The 16,912-nt window shown below is 54.8% G+C and overlaps 1 protein-coding gene across 1 annotated transcript in view; it reads right to left on the bottom strand.

Annotated features, from left to right (window-relative positions):
- The window catches only part of DUSP15 (dual specificity phosphatase 15), a 746,139-nt gene extending 730,534 nt beyond the window's left edge, over positions 1–15,605 (bottom strand). Inside the window, exon 1 of the mRNA XM_050807354.1 lies at positions 15,602–15,605. The gene's annotated coding sequence lies outside the window, so the exon portion shown is untranslated. The remainder of the gene's footprint in view (positions 1–15,601) is intronic.
- Between the last annotated feature and the right edge of the window lie 1,307 nt (positions 15,606–16,912).

The following is a 16,912-nucleotide window of genomic DNA, read 5'->3' as shown; positions in this document are numbered from 1 at the left end:
ACCTTGGCTTCCCAAAGTGCCGGGATTACAAGCGTGAGCCACAGCACTCAGCAAAAATACGCTTTTAACTTACCGCATTTCCAACTTATTCTAACAGTGGGTTTACCTGGATGTAACCCCTTTGTAGTCAAGGAGTATACTGAATGCATATCACTTTGGCACCGTCGTGAAGTTGAAAAATTGTGGGTTGGTCCCTCGTTAAGTTGGGGATCATCTGTATATGCTGTTCCCCTCAATCCCTGGGACTGCCCTTCCCCACCAATTCTCTTCCTGAAAAACTCCTACTCATCCTTCAAGATCCCATCTGATTGTCACTCCGTCTGCCATGCTTCCCTTGACCGCTGGGCAGGATAAGGTGTCTCTTCTCTCCTGGCACCTCAGGCTCCCCGGCTGGTCTCCTTCATGCAGTGACTACCTGATGTGGCTATTCTCTTCCACCTGGATACCTTCTTCCCTGACAAAGAGCCAGGTTCATATTCCCGAAATCCTTGCAAACCATTAGGTAACGATTTTTGCTGGTCACCTTTTCCAGTTAACCACTCACTGGGGTTTCTTTACTGCAGGACTTCTCAGAGCCTTTCATGTGCTAATCATAGCACTTCAACCCTCCCTGAAAGGGAGAGAATGCCAAAGCTGGCCTAGGCAACAGTTTGAGGTCATCTGGTCCATTTTAGGAATGGGGAAACTGAGGCCCAGAAAGGGACAGACTCATCCAGGCACGCGACAGCAGATCTAGGCCCTCAGTCCAGCCTTCTGTCCCCTAGTGCCCTCCTCTCTACATCCCACTGCTTCAGGCCCAAAACGTTAAGAGTGAGGGCTCTGGAGCCAGACTGCCTGCATTTGAGTCTTGTGCCCGCTCTCACCAGCTGTGTGACCTTGACTGAATGACTTAGCCCCTCTGAGTTTCAATGTCCTCATCTGTAAGGTGTTGACAATAACAGCACCTCCTTTATGGGGTTGTTGTCAGGGTGTAAGTGAAGTGGTCCACATAAAAGCACTTAGCATAGGCCGGGGAAGGCGGCTAACGTCTGTAATCCCAGCACTTTGGGAGGCTTATGTGGGAAGATCACTTGAGGCCAGGAGTTCGAGACCAGCCTGGCCAACGTGGTGAAACCCCATCTCTACTAAAAATACAAAAATTAGCCAGGCATGGAGGTGGGCACCTGTAATCCCAGCTACTTGGGAGGCTGAGGCAGGAGAATCGCTTGAACCCAGGAGGCGCAGGGTGCAGTGAGCCAAGATCCACTTTACTCCAGCGCCTAGGCAACAGAGCGAGACTCCATTTCAAAAAAAAAAAAAAAAGCACTTAGCACAGTGCCCAGCACATAGTAGACCCCCAATAAATTGCCACCAGCATCTCTATAACCTTAGATTTCTCAGGAAATACCAGACACACTGAGCCTTGTCTTTAGAGAGCTGTGGTTCTCTCCGGAGAAAGATGCCAATTAAATACTAGGTTCAGGCTGGGCTGAACTCCTACATGGGGCCTGCTCCTCTGGAAGCCCAGATGTTGGGCCTTCCTCCTCCCTGACTTGAAAAAAAGGTGGTTTTTGTTTAGAGGAACTTTCCCCCCATTTTCATATTGGCTCTATAAATTGGATTTTGTTGAGTGGTTTCTGACAAGCAAGTCGTACAGGCAGGAGACGCAAGGCTGCCTGTAGCCATGGGGGTGGATCTGAGGCCTTGAGTTCTGCCAGCCACTGGCCGTGAGCTCAGCCCCTGGGCAGCTGCATCCCAGGGAGAGTGTGTCCTTGGGGTGATCCAGAAGGGCTTCTCCCCTGGGGAATTCTTATAGAGGTTTCCCAGAACCTTCCCTCAGAGGAAAGGCTCACTGGCAAATGGCCTGCCACCCTCCCCACCCCACCCCAGCAAACTCACACCCTGGGTTCAGATTTGTGGTGGTGTAGTAGGGGAAGTCCCTGAGTCTCCTACCCCCAGCTCAGTCCCCTTCAAGATGGATAGTCAGGGACCATGAGGTGGAACACAGAGCTTCTCCATATCTTCAGCAAGCCAAACAAGAAGCCAAGATATGAAAGCAAGAGAGATTTCAGTTAGACAGCAGGAGGGACTTCTGCCCTGCCAGATGGCTAAAACCTGGGCTGTGCTTGACCTAGGAAAGAGCACTAAGCTAGGAGTCAAGACAGCTTTGACTGACAGATCCCGTGGGACTTGGGGTCACTGCCTCATTTTCTCCCTCCCTCGGTTTGCTCATCCACGAAATGGGGATTATAATTCCTATTGGCCACAGAGCATTTCAAAGGCGACAGTGGGGTGAGGCCTTGAGACAGTGGCAGGAGGCTGCATCAGACCACCTCTGCAGGTTCCCTTTCCTCTCTCTTTAGAAGGGATTCCTAGGGCAAGGCCTTTGTCTCAGGCCCAGGGGCCCAGAGGTGAAGCGTGTGCATGTGCAGATGCACGCAGCACTCCGACCGCACTGCGGGCGCTAAGTCGGGTTGGTTTTCTCCGCCTCTTCTCAGGCCACTCCTCAGATGCAAAAAATGACCTGGGCAGAAGTTAGGAAGCCTGGGTCCTAGCCCTGGGTCCGTCCCTGACTTTCTCTGACTTTGGCCATGTCCCTTACCCAACTGGGCCTCGGTTTCCCCATCTGTGCCATGAGGAGTTTGGATGGTTTTGAGATTCTTCTCTCTTGGTTCTGTGAAATCCACAAGCAGTCCAGTGAGGTCTGACCCGTGCTCGCCTCCCTGGCCGTCACTGGGCAGTTCAGACACACTGACTTTCCTTTGCTTCCTGGAAATTTCCAGCTCCTTCCCACCCCAGGACCTTTGCACAAGCCCTTCTCTCGCTCACTACAAATTCACTTTTTTTTTTTTTTTTTTTTGAGATGGAGTCTTGCTCTGTCACCCAGGCTGGAGTGCAGTGGTGTAATCTTGACTCACTGCAACCTCCGCCTCCCGGGTTCAACTGATTCTCCTGCCTCAGCCTCCCGGATAGCTGGGACTACAGGCGCCCACCACCTCGCCTGGCTAATTTTTGTATTTTTAGTAGAGACGGGGTTTCACTTGTTGGCCAGTCTGGTCACGAACTCCTGAGCTCAAGTGATCGGCCCGCTTCAACTCCCAAAGTGCTGGGATCACAGGCATGAGCCACTGCGCCCGGCCAAATTCACCTCATTAACTCCAACTCATCCTTAACAGCACTCAGCTCCATCATCACCTCCCGAACACCTCCCCAGAACCCTCCTCCAGGACGCACTCTCACAGAATCCTATGTCCCTCCTTTGTAATACTTAACCACCCCTGCATCTCACATTTATGTCGTTCCTGGGTTGAGAACTGTCCACCGCACCCCTAGCTGTGAATTCTGAGGTCAGAGACTGGATCTGTCTTGGTCCCTGCGGTGTCCCTGACACCCAGCACAGGGCCTGGCACACAGGAGATGCTCAGCTGTTGAAGATGGGCAGACGACCTCCCCATTCTTTGGGGCCAGTACAGGGCTGTCTCTGCTCACAGAAGCTCCTCCCTCCAGGCACCCATGCAGAGCAGACCTGGTGGGGAGGGAGAGGGGAGGCCGCTGAGGACCTGAGGGGCTCCACCCTTCCCTGGGAGCTGAGGTGGTGAGAGGCCCTGCCTTCAGTAGGTGGGCTGGGAGACAAGGGGAGCCCCGAGAGGGGCATGCTGTTTGCAGTGCACACCCACGTCTGCACTCTCTTGGGTGCTCTCCCAGCCAGCCTAGGGCTTTACAAGGGCAGGTAGTGTCAGCTCCATTTGCCAGACAAGGAAAACAGCCCCAGAGGGATGCTGGCTGGAGGAAGGCTCACATGGCAGGCACAGGACAGGGCTGAGGGAGGACCCAGGGGTGACGAAGCTGGAAGGGTTTTCTTCTCTCCATCTGACAAAGGCAGGAAGAGACACAGAGGGCAAGGATCAGCCTAGGGTGTTCTCAGCCAGTCAACAGCAAGGTGGGGACAATAGAAATCTGTCATTCTTTTTTCTCTTTAAATTGATGGTTTCGGCTAGACGGGTGGCTCACGCCTGTAATCCTGACACTTTGGGAGTCCGAGGCAGGTGGATCAGGAGATCGAGACCATCCTGGCTAACACGGTGAAACCCCATCTCTACTAAAAATATTAAAAAATTAGCTGGGCCCGGTGGCGGGTGCCTGTAGTACCAGCTACTGGGGAGGCTGAGGCAGGAGAATGGAGTCAACCTGGGAGGCAGAGCTTGCAGTGAGCCGAGATTGCACCACTGCATTCCAGCCTGGGCGACAGAGCAAGACTCTGTCTCAAAAATAATAATAATAATAATAAATAAAATAAAATAAAATAAATGGATAGTTTCTTGCTCTGTTGCCCAGGGTGGTGTGATCACAGTTCACTGCAACCTCCAACTTCCAGGTTCAAGCTATCCTCTCGCCTCAGCCTCCCAAGTAGCTGGGACTATAGGCATGCACCACCATGCCTGGCTAATTTTTTAAATTTTTTTGTAGAGACAGGGTCTTGCTATGTTGCCCAGGCTGGTCTTGAACTCCTGAGCTCAAGCGATCCTCCCGCTTTGGTCTCCTGAGTATCTGCGATCACAGGCAGGAACCACCACGCTTGGCTGGGAATCTGTAGTTTTTGAACTCTGATACCTTTCTCCTGCTAGGCTGAGGCAGAGGATTCCTGGCCTTGACCCTGGATGACCCTGAGGCTTCAGATGATGGATCACACCACAAGGCAACCCGTGGGAGTGGATAATGTTGGCAGAAGTGCTCTAAGAGTTTGGGTAGCAGGATGGTGGCAGGCGGCCTGGGTTAGAACCCTGGCTCTGCCACTCGCCAGCTGTGTGACCTTGCTCGGGTGCTTTTAACCTCTCTGTGCCTCAGTTCCCTCATCTGTGAACTGGGGGAATTCTGAGTTAACTCGTCAATAGAACAAAGCACCCAGAGCAGGGAAGGTCTGAGACAGTTTCTAATAAATATGAACTCTAGAGCTCACCTGGCCAGGAACAAGGGGAGTGACTAAGTCCTCTCTCTGTACCAAGGCTCTGGAGTAAGAAGTATCAGCTCCCAGCTTCGTGCCCTCAGGGCTACTGGAGAAAAAGTCAGAGAAAGGCTTCAAAGATCACAGCGACTGTTCCTTGAGCCCACTGCTACTCCACAACCCACTAAATCCTCATAAGTGCCCTATAAAAAAACAGGCTCAAGGCCGGGCATGGTGGCTCACACCTGTAATTCCAGCACTTTGGGAGGTCGAGGTGGGCAGATCACTTGAGGTCAGGAGTTAAGAACAGTTTGGCCAATGTAGAGAAACCCCTTCTCCACTAAAACTACAAAAATTAGTTGGACATGGTGGCGGGCACTTGTAATCCCAGCTACTTGGGAGGCTGAGATAGGAGAATTGCTTGAACCCAGGAGGCGGAGGTTACAGTGAGCCAAAATCACGCCAGTGCACTCTAGCCGGGGTGACAGAACGAGACTCCGTCAAAAAAAAAAAAAAAAAAAAAAAAAAGCAGGTTCTATTATTCTCCCACTTCACAAGTGTGAAAACCAAGGCTAAGGCCAGTGCCTTGTGTAAGTCCCACAGGCTCTGACTTGCAGAAACAGGTCTCATGCCCAGAGCCTGCTCTTGGGGTCACTTGCTCTGAAGAGCCCAGGAACCAAAGGGTGAGGACAGAGTTGAGTCAGCCCTGGAAAGTGGAGTCCTGGAGAGAGGTCCTGGGCTGGGGCTGACAGGCGGGGGAGAGCTTGGGCAGAAGGCATTGGTGGGAAGTGCAGGTACAGCCCTGTCTCCCGAGGAAACCAGGCCTGAGATGTGCCCTGTTAGTCAATCACATCATTTGCCTGGTGCCTGTAGGGGCCAGCTCCGTGACAGCAAGGCTGAATCTTTCATCCCCACTGTATACAGCACCCAGCCCAGGCCCTGCCCACTGACAGGACTCAGTGGAGGCTTGTTGAATGACTGAGTGGACCAGGCATCCTACTTTGTGGTCACCAGACTGCTCAGTGATCATGAGCCCCATGCTACAAGTGAGGAAACTGAGGCTCAGGGCAGGGCAGGGAACTTCCCCAGCCCACCCAGGTCTGTCTGAATCTTTTGTTTTTGTTTTTGTTTTGAGATGGAGTTTCACTCTTATTGCCCAAGCTGGAGTGCAATCTCAGCTCACTGAAACCTCTGCCTCCCAGGTTCAAGCGATTCTCCTGTTTCAGCCTCCCAAGTAGCTGGGATTACAGGTATGTGCCACAACGTCCAGCTAATTTTTTTGTATTTAGTAGAGGTGGGGTTTCACCGTGTTGGCCAGGCTGGTGTTGAACTCCTGACGTCAGGTGATCCACCCGCCTCAGCCTCCCGAGTAGCTGGGATTACAAGCATGAGCCACCGCCCCCAGCCTGTCTGAATCTTTACCCTCGTCCAGAAACATGATCTCAGGAACACATCTCTCCTTTTCCAGCCATAAGTACCTGAGAGAGACCCCAGAAAGTGGATAAGACTGCAGAGAGCGGGGAACATGAAGCACCTTGCCCAAGGTCTCACCAGGCAAGAGAAGGGCAGAGAAGGGCAGCTTCTCCATGGATTGTAATTCCCAAAGTGTGCAAACCTAAGGACTCTCTTTAGGGCTCAAGAGGTCTAAACTTATCCTTTTACACACAGAGAAACTGAGGGTGCCCCAAAAGATGTGTCATCTCCAGGGCCACCAAGTGGGTGAGGAACAGACTGGAACCCAGCGTAGCACATGGAAAGGCCCTGAGGCTGGCACACAGTATGAGCTGAGGCCAGTGGGCTTAAGAGCGGCTGGGAAGGTGGGCTGGGGCCAGGCCAAGCAAGGAGTGTCGACTCCAGACCACAGCCATGGGGAGCCACTGGATTGGAAAGGTCTAGACACCATCTGGCTTGGGTTCTCAAGAGACCCCTCTGGCTACTGGGGACTGACTGGACTGCAGGAGCGTGGAATGGGAGTCAGGAGACTTGGGAGGGTCAGGCCAAAAGCCCTGGAGTCATCTCTGCCCCTGGCCCTTTTCTCTCACCCCTTACATCTGATCCATCAGCAAATCCCTTTGGCTCCACCTTCAAAATATAACCAGAATCCGACCACGTCTCACTGCCCCATTGCTGAAACCCCCAGCACCTCTCCCTGCACCTGACCTCCAACCTGGCCCTACCGCCCACCCTTCATAACGCAGTCAGAGGGCAACAGCTGAAACAAGAGTCAGGTTGCACCCCTCCCCTACTCCAAAGCCCCTGTGGCTCCCCACCTCACTCAGAAGAAAGTCCTGAGTCTGGCCCTCGAGGGCCTCATGCTCTGGCCGCCCCACCCATTCTGGCCATGTGTCCCCAAGGCTCTCGTCCAACCCCTTGCTGCTGCACACTCACAACTTCTTGGCATTCCTGCCTCCGGGCGTCTGCACATGCCGGGCCCCCGGCCTGGGCCCCCTTCCTCAGATGTCTGTGGGGCTGGCTCCATCTTCTCCTTCCTGTTGTCAGACGCCACCTTCCCAGGAGGCCTCCCCACCCCGTCTAACATGGCCCCACATCTCCTCCCGTCACACACACATGCCATTCTCCTCTCCATTTTCTCCAAAATGCGTCACTTTCTAACGTACCATTTAATGAACTTATTCATAGTGTTTATTCCCAGCTGTCTCCCCCATTAGGATTTCAGCTTCCTGAGGACAAGGTTCTTCGAGTGGCCCATGCCCAAAACAGGCCTGGAGCATGGTAGATGCTTGGTAATGACGTGCTGAACCTGAGTGGTTTTCCTAACAATTCTAGGTGGGAGGTCACCCTAATCTCCTGTCACAGAGAACGAAACTGAGGTTCATGGAGGAAAACAATTTGCACGAGGTCACAAGGCCAAGACGCTGTGGGGCTGGGGTTTGAACCCCAGCCCAAGACTCCTGCTCTGTCCGGCTCAGGCTGGCATGGGCTGGGAGCAGGACCTCTGAGCTGGCATGTGGCAGGGGCCCTGCCAGGCCCCCTGCGGTTGGTACCCTCCCTGAGAGGCCATGGTGGGCCAGGCCGGGAGAAGAGGGTGGCAGCCCTGGCAGTTCCACCCACTCCAGGGTGGTGTAAGAGCGGGTTGGGAAAGGCCCAGGGGCACCAGATCCATCCTACGGTTGCCCAGTCCTCGGAGCCTGAACGGCCACGGGTGAGAAAGGAAGTCAGCAGGATCCAAAATAGGCCTGTGTTTCAGGAAGTGAAACTGGGCATCGGGGACGCCAGGCTGGAGGAAGGTCTGGGCCTCCTGGGTTGAGGCTGTTGGAGCGGGGGTCTTTCCTTGCCTCCTTGGCCTGGGGACGGTGGGTCTTGGGACCGATCCCTGCCAGGACCTTGGGAATGGGCTCAGGCCCCTCTCACAAGATCCTGGACACATCACTTCAGCTTTCTGATCTTCAGTTTTCTCATCTGTACAGTGGGACTAAGGGTAGGACTTGCCTCACTGGGGACTGGGAAGGTGAACTGTGCCCTGAAGCCCAGGATGGTCACAGTCACTCCTGGTGTTGCAGAGCCATCATGGATGCTCCTCCTCCAGGAAGCCCCCCCAGATCCTTAGATCAGAACGAATCACTCCCTCCCCAGTGACCCCAGCCCCTCTCAATTTCTTTCTTTCTATTTTATTTATTTATTTATTTTTGAGACAGGGTTTCACCCTGTTGCTGAGGCTGGAGTGCAGTGGTGCAATCATAGCTTACTGCAGCCCCGACCTCCCGGGCTCAAGCGATCCTCCTACCTCAGCCTCCTGAGTAGCTGGGACTACAGGCGTGTGCCACCATGCCCAGGTAAATTTTTTTTTTTTTTTGTATTTTTTGTAAAAATGGAGTTTTGCCATGTTTCCCAGGCTGGTCTCAAACTCCTGGGCTCAAGCCATCTGCCCATCTTGGCCTTCCAAAATGCTAGGATTACAGGCGTGAGCCACCTCATCCGGTCCCCTCTCACTTTCTTTTGGTTTCTGTTCACATATGTCTTTTCCACTAGAGGAGGCCAGGAGTCCGCCTGAGTCTTCTTGGTGTCCCCAGTACTCAGGATAGAGCCTGGCGGATGGGAGGTGCCGCCCATGGGCCGAATGAATTAGTGAAGGAGCCAGGGTCAGAGGCCTGTGGATGCTGTTGAGGCTGTGATCCCTGCCTGCTGACAGGCAGCTCCTCAGGGGTGGCCTGGAGTTGTGGCAAGAGTTGGCTCTGAAGGCAGGTGAGCCATGTTTCCTCTGAATCTCAGTTTGCTCATCTGTAAGATGGATGAGAAATGGGATCCACAGCTTCTGGGTCCCAGATCAATGAATGGATCACCTGAGATACCGCTCTAGGAACCTCAGAGTGTGCCTGGGGCAGGGCTGCCTCAGAGTGGGACCCTTAGGCCCAGATGACCTGCATTGTACTTTCTCCCGCCCTCTCCTGCCCTGGCAAGAAGCAGGACTTTGTAGCAGAAAAACTCAGGTGTAGCAGGGCGGGCAGGGAAGGTGTTACCACCTAATAAAATCAGGACGCTCTAAATCACGATGAAGTGCACACGCTGCGGGGGGCCTTACACCATCCAGGCTTCACAGCTAAATCCCAGAGAGGTTAGGCTACGTGTCCAAGTTCACACAGCAAATTAGGGCACAGCACGGAGGGTGCCCAGCCCTCCCGACTTTCAGCCCCAGGGTTCATTCAGGCCATCTACCCTGAGCAATCGCTGGACACTTGTGAGCACATTTCACAGGCACCACAGGTCCACAACGTGAGACTCAGAACACCCATTCTCCAGATGAAGACATCAGGCTTTGAGAAGGGAAGGCTCTCCCAGGACCTTTCTCATCCACCGGAGGCCCCACCCTTGGACCTGCTTAAGGGCTCCTGAAGGTCCCCTGAAGGCTGGGCCTCCAAACCCAGGACTAAACTCAGAGCTGTGTGGCTCCTCCAGGAAGGACCTCTGAAGGGTCCATGTCATCCTGAACTTCCCATCAACCTTTTCATCCTGCCAGTCTCACCCAGGAGTCAGCTGCTTGTGTACACTGGTGCCTGGAAGTCCCACTGTGCACCCAACTAGCTAGACTCAGAAATGAGAACAAACACGAGATCCCCAGCATTTGCTGTGTGCTGGGACTGACCGCAGCTCGCTTGAGTCTCACAGGATCTCTGTGAGGTCAGCTCTGCCATCAGCCTCATCTCACAGATGGGGAATCTCATGCACACCCGTGACTGAACTCAGCTCTGAAGACCTGTTCCTCTCTCAGTTCCCAGCCCGGGGAGTGGCACCGCTGGCTGAGCACCAGGAGTCACTCCTGGCTCCTCCCACAGCCTCTCCCCACACAGCCTGTTAAATCGACCTCCTAATTTGGCCACTAACCTGCTCTGTGAACCAGACTAGTAACTAGTTAATCTGTCAAACAGGATAACAGCCCAGGCCTGGGAAGAGTTGCAGGGACTCACCACCATTGCCCGGCTGTGTGACCTTGGGCAGGAGAACCCACCTCGCTGGGCTGAGGTTTCCATGTCTATAAAGCGCGGATGATAATATTGCTCACTGTCCAGGGCCATGGGAAGGATTCAGTGACCCCTCCCTCTTGTCATCTCTAAGACTTCACTTCAGAAACTCTCCCCATACAAAGTGCTGGGTTTTCTTGAATTTTAAAAGAACCTTTCTCTGAGCGCCCCTCCCTTCTCTGCTGTCCCGTTTTTCTCTGGCCGTCCGGTTTTTCTCCAGCCCTTTGCTGGAACGCCCTGAAAACGCACCTATTCTCACCGTCTCCAGAGTCTCTCTCCCCTCTTCTCCCTTCAATTCACTCCCCACAGGGTCTCCCCTCCCCCTCCCGAGGAAACGAAGAATCTCCTCGTTGCTAAACCTGCCCAACGCCATCTCTCAGCCCTCCCAGTCGACCCGTCAGTAGCATCAGATGCAGTTAACACCTGCTGCTCCTTCAAACGCTGTCCTCCCCTGGTTGTGAGCAGAACCCTCCCGCCACTTCCCTGGCTGCCCCTCCTCAGTCCATTTTCTGCCTCTTCGCCCATTTCTCCCTCACCTCTCAGGGTGGGGACCATGGACTCAATCCCTGGGCAGCTGTCCCTTTCCATCTGCCTTCCTCCCTGGCTGACTTTAAAGACCGATTGTCTGCTACTCTCCACGCTGATATCAATAACCTGGACATCGCCCCTGAGCTCCAAAGCCACACATCCACATCCTCCTGCACAGCTCCTCTGGGCTTCTCCAGGATCTCCTGATATTTGCACATGGATCGGTTCCACCCTCAACCCTCCTCATCCCAGAGAATGGCGACTGCATTCTTCCCCTGGCCCAGGCCAGGACACTGGCTGTCATCCTCAACCCCTTGCCCCGTCCATCTCTAACTCTCTCTTGTCTGTCTCTAATTCCTTCTCTCTCTGCGTCTCTCTCTCTCTGCCTCTGTCTTTCTTTGTCTCTCTCCCTCTGACTCTGTCACTCCGACTCTGCCTCTCTCTTATCTCTGTCTCTCTCTGTCTCTGTCTCTCTCTGTCTCTGTCTCTCTCTGTCTCTGTCTCTCTCTGTCTCTGTCTCTCTCTGTCTCTGTCTCTCTGTCTCTGTCTCTCTCTGTCTCTGTCTCTCTCTGTCTCTGTCTCTGTCTCTCTCTGTCTCTGTCTCTCTCTGTCTCTGTCTCTCTCTGTCTCTGTCTCTCTCTGTCTCTGTCTCTCTCTGTCTCTGTCTCTCTCTGTCTCTGTCTCTCTCTGTCTGTCTTTGACTCTCTGTCTCCTTTTGTCTCTCTCTGTCTTTGACTGTCTCTGTCTCTCTCTGTCTCTGACTCTCTGTCTCTGTCTCCTTCTGTCTTTGACTCTGTCTCTGACTCTGTCTCTGTCTCTCTCTGTGTCCCTGTCTCTGACTCTCTGTGTCTCTCTGTCTCTGAATCTCTGTCTCCCTCTGTCTCTGACACCCTGTCTCTGACTGTCTGTCTCTATCTCCCTCTGTCTCTGATTCTGACTCTCTGTCTCTGTTTTTGACTCTCTGTCCCTGACTCTCTGTGTCCCTCTGTCTCTGTCTCTGACTCTCTGTGTCCCTCTGTCTCTGTCTCTGACTCTCTGTCTCTCTCTGACTCTCTGTCTCTCTCTCCCTCTGTCTCTGCCTCTGACTCTCTATCTCCCTCTGTCTCTGATTGTCTTTGTCTCTGACTCTCTGTGTCCCGCCGTCTCTGACTGTCTCTGTCTTTGACTCTCTGTCTCCCCCTGTCTCTGACACTCTGTCTCTGACTCTCTGTCTCTGACTCTCTGTCTCTGACTCTGTCTCCCTCTGCCTCTGATTGTCTCTCTGTCTCTGTCTCTCTCTGTCGTAACTCTCTGTGTCCCTCTGTCTCTGTCTCCCTCTGTCTCTGTCTCTGACTCTCTGTGTCCCTCTGTCTCCCTCTGTCTCTGTCTCCCTCTGTCTCTGTCTCTGACTGTCTCTGACTCTCTGTCTCTCTCTGTTTCTGACTCTCTATCTCTGACTCTCTGTCTCTCTCTGTTTCTGACTCTCTATCTCTGACTCTCTGTCTCTGACTCTCTGTCTCTGACTCTCTGTGACTCTCTGTCTCTGTCTCCCTCTGTCTCTGACTCTCTGTCTCTGACTCTCTGTGTCTCTCTGTCTCTGACTCTCTGTCTCTGACTCTCTGTCTCTGACTCTCTGTCTCTGACTCTCTGTGACTCTCTGTCTCTGTCTCCCTCTGTCTCTGACTCTCTGTCTCTGACTCTCTGTGTCCCTCTGTCTCCCTCTGTCTCTGTCTCTGTCTCTGACTGTCTCTGACTCTGTGTCTCTGTCTCTGACTCTGTGTCTCTGACTCTGTGTCTCTGACTCTCTGTCTCTGACTCTGTGTCTCTGACTCTGTGTCTCTCCCTGACATCCCACATCACTGCATCAGTGAATTCCACGGACTCTGACCCCAAACACATCTCAGTTGCCAGAGCTGCTCCCATCCCCTCGGCCTCCCCTGGGCCAGCCTCCACCATCTCACCTGCATCTTCACTCTGCCACGCCTGCAGTCAGCTCTCCACCCGGCGGCCAGAGGGCCCCTGTCCCAGGAGAGTCAGGTCCGTCCCTCTCTGTTCAGGCCCTGCAGTGGCTCCTGTGTCACTCGGAAAAGCCCAGTCCTCATAGACGTCTTCTTTGAGACTGTACATCCCCGACCATGGCTTCTCCTGCCCAGTTTCCCTCCCCCGCCAGGCTGAACCCACTGTAGCTCCTGCCAGGGGTGTTTGCCTCCTGGAAAGTTCTTTTCCCAGCAGCAGCAGCAGCAGAAACGTCCTACCTTCTTTCGGGGCTTGGCGTAGGAGTCTCCTTCTGGGGAGGCCCAGCCCGTGCCCTGTCCACCATCCTGACCACCGCCTGGCCCTTCCCGACCTGTTCCCTCCTCTCTTCTGTGCTCTCCTCACACACCACCTATTTCATCTGTTTACCATGTTTGTAGTGGGTTCTCCCAGGAGGGCAGGGCTTTGGGCCTGTGTTCGCGCTGCCTCCCCCGGGCCTAGAATAGGGCCTGGCCTGCAGCCGAGAGCCAGGCCGCTCTTGGTGAAGGAGTGCCCAGGAGGGGCACAGTGAGGGCATGCAGGGTGAGAGCTCAAGGGGCCTGGGCGCGGCTGTAGCAATGCAACCTATGCCTGCCAGTCCCTCAGCGGGGCCTGTGGCCTCCCTGCCTTCACTGCTGTCCACAGCTCTCACTGGCCCTGCCTCCCTCCAGCCCGTGGCCCCATTCAGACCCACCCCATTTCCCATAATGGATGCCAGAAAGGCCTTTAAAAAACTGAACCTAATTATGTCATCCCCTCCCCTGAGCCCTGCAGTGGCTGCTGGTGGCCCTCAGGATCATGTCCAGAGTCCCTGCGTGGCGTGGAGGCCCCTGGAGACCCAGCCCCAGCCCCTTCCCCTGTCTCTTCCTCCCCTGCAGGTCTGCCCCCATCTCCCCGGTGGCGGCCTGTTCCCCGCGCTGCCCTCACCCGCTGCCTGGCGGATTCTCCTCACAGCACTGTGCTTTCCAGGGCCCACTTGTACCGGCCCCATGCGAGAAGGACTTCAGGCCATGTATAATCCTCCAAGGGCCCATGGGGACAGCAGTGACAACTGTGGTATGAAGCACCTACTGTGTGCTGGGGACCAAGAATGGAACAAGAAGGCACGCCGTGCCCTCACCCCTGGAGGCAGCTTCCAGCTAGGGAGGCAAATACGTCCTCCCCAGACCCCTCCCATAGATCCCCAAACTCTGCCTCTCTCCTTCAGCTCCCTGCTCAGATGTCACCAGCTCTCTGTGGCCTCCTCGCCACCAAGTCTAAAATTGCCATAGTCCCCCCAGCTCCTCACCCCTCTCCCTGCTTTCTTTGTGTGTCTCATCCACAAGGATGTGCCTTCTGGGAAGGGCAGACAGGAGCTGTCTATTCTGTTCCTTGCCCTGTCCCCAGCACCGAGGACAGTGCCAGGCACGGAGGAAATAATTGCTGAATAAAGAAATAAAATTTGTACATTCTATGAATACATAAAGTACAGCTCAGACACATGGTGTGAGGGGTGGCTCCATTCTGACTGCGGTGATCCGGGTGGTCTCTCTGAGGAGGTGGCACTGAGCTGAGACCCAGTGATGTGAAGGACTAAGCGTGTGTGGAGGAAGAATATTCCAGGTGGAGGAAGCAGTAAACAGCAAAGGCTGTGAGACAGGGCTGAGCTCTGTGTGTTCCGAAAACAGTAAGTGAGGCCAGAGTTGAGTGAACCAGGGGAGAGCGGGGTGGGTGGGACTGAGCTAGGGAGAAGTTTTACTAAGCCCTTTCCCAGGAGAGTAAACTGAGGCTCGGGGAAGCTAAGTGCTAAGTCCAAGGCCACAAAACAAGGAGTGGCAGAGGCAGGCTAGACCTGGGTCTACTGGCCTGAGGGGCCCTCTCTATGCACCCTGGAGCTCACCCATGCTCTACTCATTAATAGCTAACCCAGGTGGGGCCCCGCTGCGTCAGGAGCCCCAGGTATAGGCTCAGCCCTGTGGCCTCTGGGGCAAAGCCTAGTGAGTGAGCCAGTGAGTGGGGCCAGCTGGGGAACAGCTGAAGCCCTGGTCTCCCTAGAGACTTAGAGATGGCCTAGAGCTGGGCCATCAGCATCTGGGGGAAGCCGGATTTGCTGGGGTCGGGCTGACAGCCTGGGCCATTACCCGCTGGGGGCCTAGAGCCCACGGGGAAGTTGGGCCAGGTTGCCCCTGCTAGAACCTTCCCAGAGTCTAGAGCAGGCGGCTGCTATGCCCTGCCCTCTGCGGCTGGGACTGCAATTACTCCTGCCCTCCCCGGTTCACTGCCTGTGGGTCACTCCCGCTGCTCCCAGATGGCCATGCTCATTCCCTCCCTCCACAGGCCTTTTGCCCTGGCTGGTCCCTCTGCCAGGGACTCTTCCCCTAATCCTTGTGTGCTGGCTCCTGCTCCAACTTGCACCCCAGCTCAAGGGTCACCTCCTCAGAGGCCCCCGACCACCTGTCTCAAGCAGCCCTGCTCCCACCCCCTCTCGCTCTCCATCTGAGGGCCCTTTAAGGTCTTCCATGGCATTTAACAAAAATACCAGGCACCCCATGTGTTGTGGACCTGTCTATTGTCAATGCCCTGTCCCTTCACTGGGGTGTAAGCACCCCATGGATCCTGTTCCCTGAAGTCTCCTCAGGGCCTAGCACAAGGCCTGACACTCAGTAGATGACTGATAAATATTTGTGGAATGAGAACTTGTCTACCCCCCTTATTGTACAAAAGCAGCAGTTGAGCTTCAGAGAGGGTAAGTCACTTGCCCAAGGTTACACAGCAAACCAGAGGCAGAACCACAGCAGGAGCCTGGCTCAGCTCACTTAACTCTGCATCCAGTGCTCTTCAGCCTACACCATAACTAGCACTCAGAGCTCAACCAGCCTCACCCCAGCCTTTCAGATACAACCTCTATCCCTCATCCCCCTCTTTCGGTCCTGGGAAGAAAGAAAATGTAAGTAGAAGAGGTGGAAGGGGGCAAACAAGGGAGAGTAAGGATCACAGGTGAACAGGTGCTCAGGATTCCTGTAGTCCCATGTAACAGAGTTCAGCAAGGTTGGGTGCCTGGCCGGGGTCTCTGGGCCTCTGGGCCCATGGACCAGTCTCGTCCTTGCCTGCTTGAGCTGGAAAGGGTTAAATTTTGTGCTTGGCTCCTGCCTTGCTGTGGACCGTGGCTGGGACAGAACATCTGTCTGTTGCTATGGTTGCCATATACTTGAAGGGGATGGCTGGATAATTATGGCAAATGCCGCCGAGCGAGTGAGCGGGTGCCCGGAAGTGGCTCGGGACCCTTGCCCGCCCAGTGCAGTGGCAGGCTGTGGACCCTTTACCCACTGGTTCACTGTGGAGCCCCTGGCCCTGGACTTGAGCTCCTGAGCTAGCAGAGGAGTCAGCTGGAGCCACTTTGGCCTTTGCGTCATGAGTAAGCCTGGCTACAGAGTCCCCCAGGAATCCTGGAGCAGGGCAGACACCAGCAGCATTGGGCACCGGAGCCTGTGGGCTGTAGGCCTGCTGGCATGGGTGGTGGTCTCGGATAATGCCCTGGTGCCACTGTGTCCTCCCCCAGGGGAGAAGCCCTGTCATCTGTCCCTGGCCCGTGAATGCCCCGGAGCCCAGGAGGTAGCAGGCGGAGACTGACTGCCCACGTCCTGCCCTCTTGGCTCTGCCTGCTCTCAGGGATGCTTCAGCTTCCTCGTCTGCTCATGGAGGATGACAGGGCCTCCCTGGCAGAGCTGAAGGAGGTCTGTGTGGACAGGGCCTGGGGAAGAGGTGGCTCTGGGACAGGAAATGGTTGCCCCGACCTCGCTCAGCAGGGGGTGGGGAACCTTAAGCTGCTGTGGATTTAGACTGTGGTCCTGTGAAAGGGCTGGAGATTGCTTGGCACAGCAACCAGCTGCATGATTTGTGCTTGGATCCAACCCTTGCCCAGTCAAGCTGTGGGCAGGCGAGGGGCTTGCACCCGGGAGTGCCAGCCTTTCCACCCCACCTCCTCCAGCCCCGCCATGGTAGGGAGCTGAGCTTC

The sequence above is a fragment of the Macaca thibetana genome, chromosome 10, assembly GCF_024542745.1.
Source record: "Macaca thibetana thibetana isolate TM-01 chromosome 10, ASM2454274v1, whole genome shotgun sequence".
Lineage (NCBI taxonomy): Eukaryota > Metazoa > Chordata > Mammalia > Primates > Cercopithecidae > Macaca > Macaca thibetana.
This window is presented reverse-complemented; position numbering and strand designations above follow the sequence as displayed.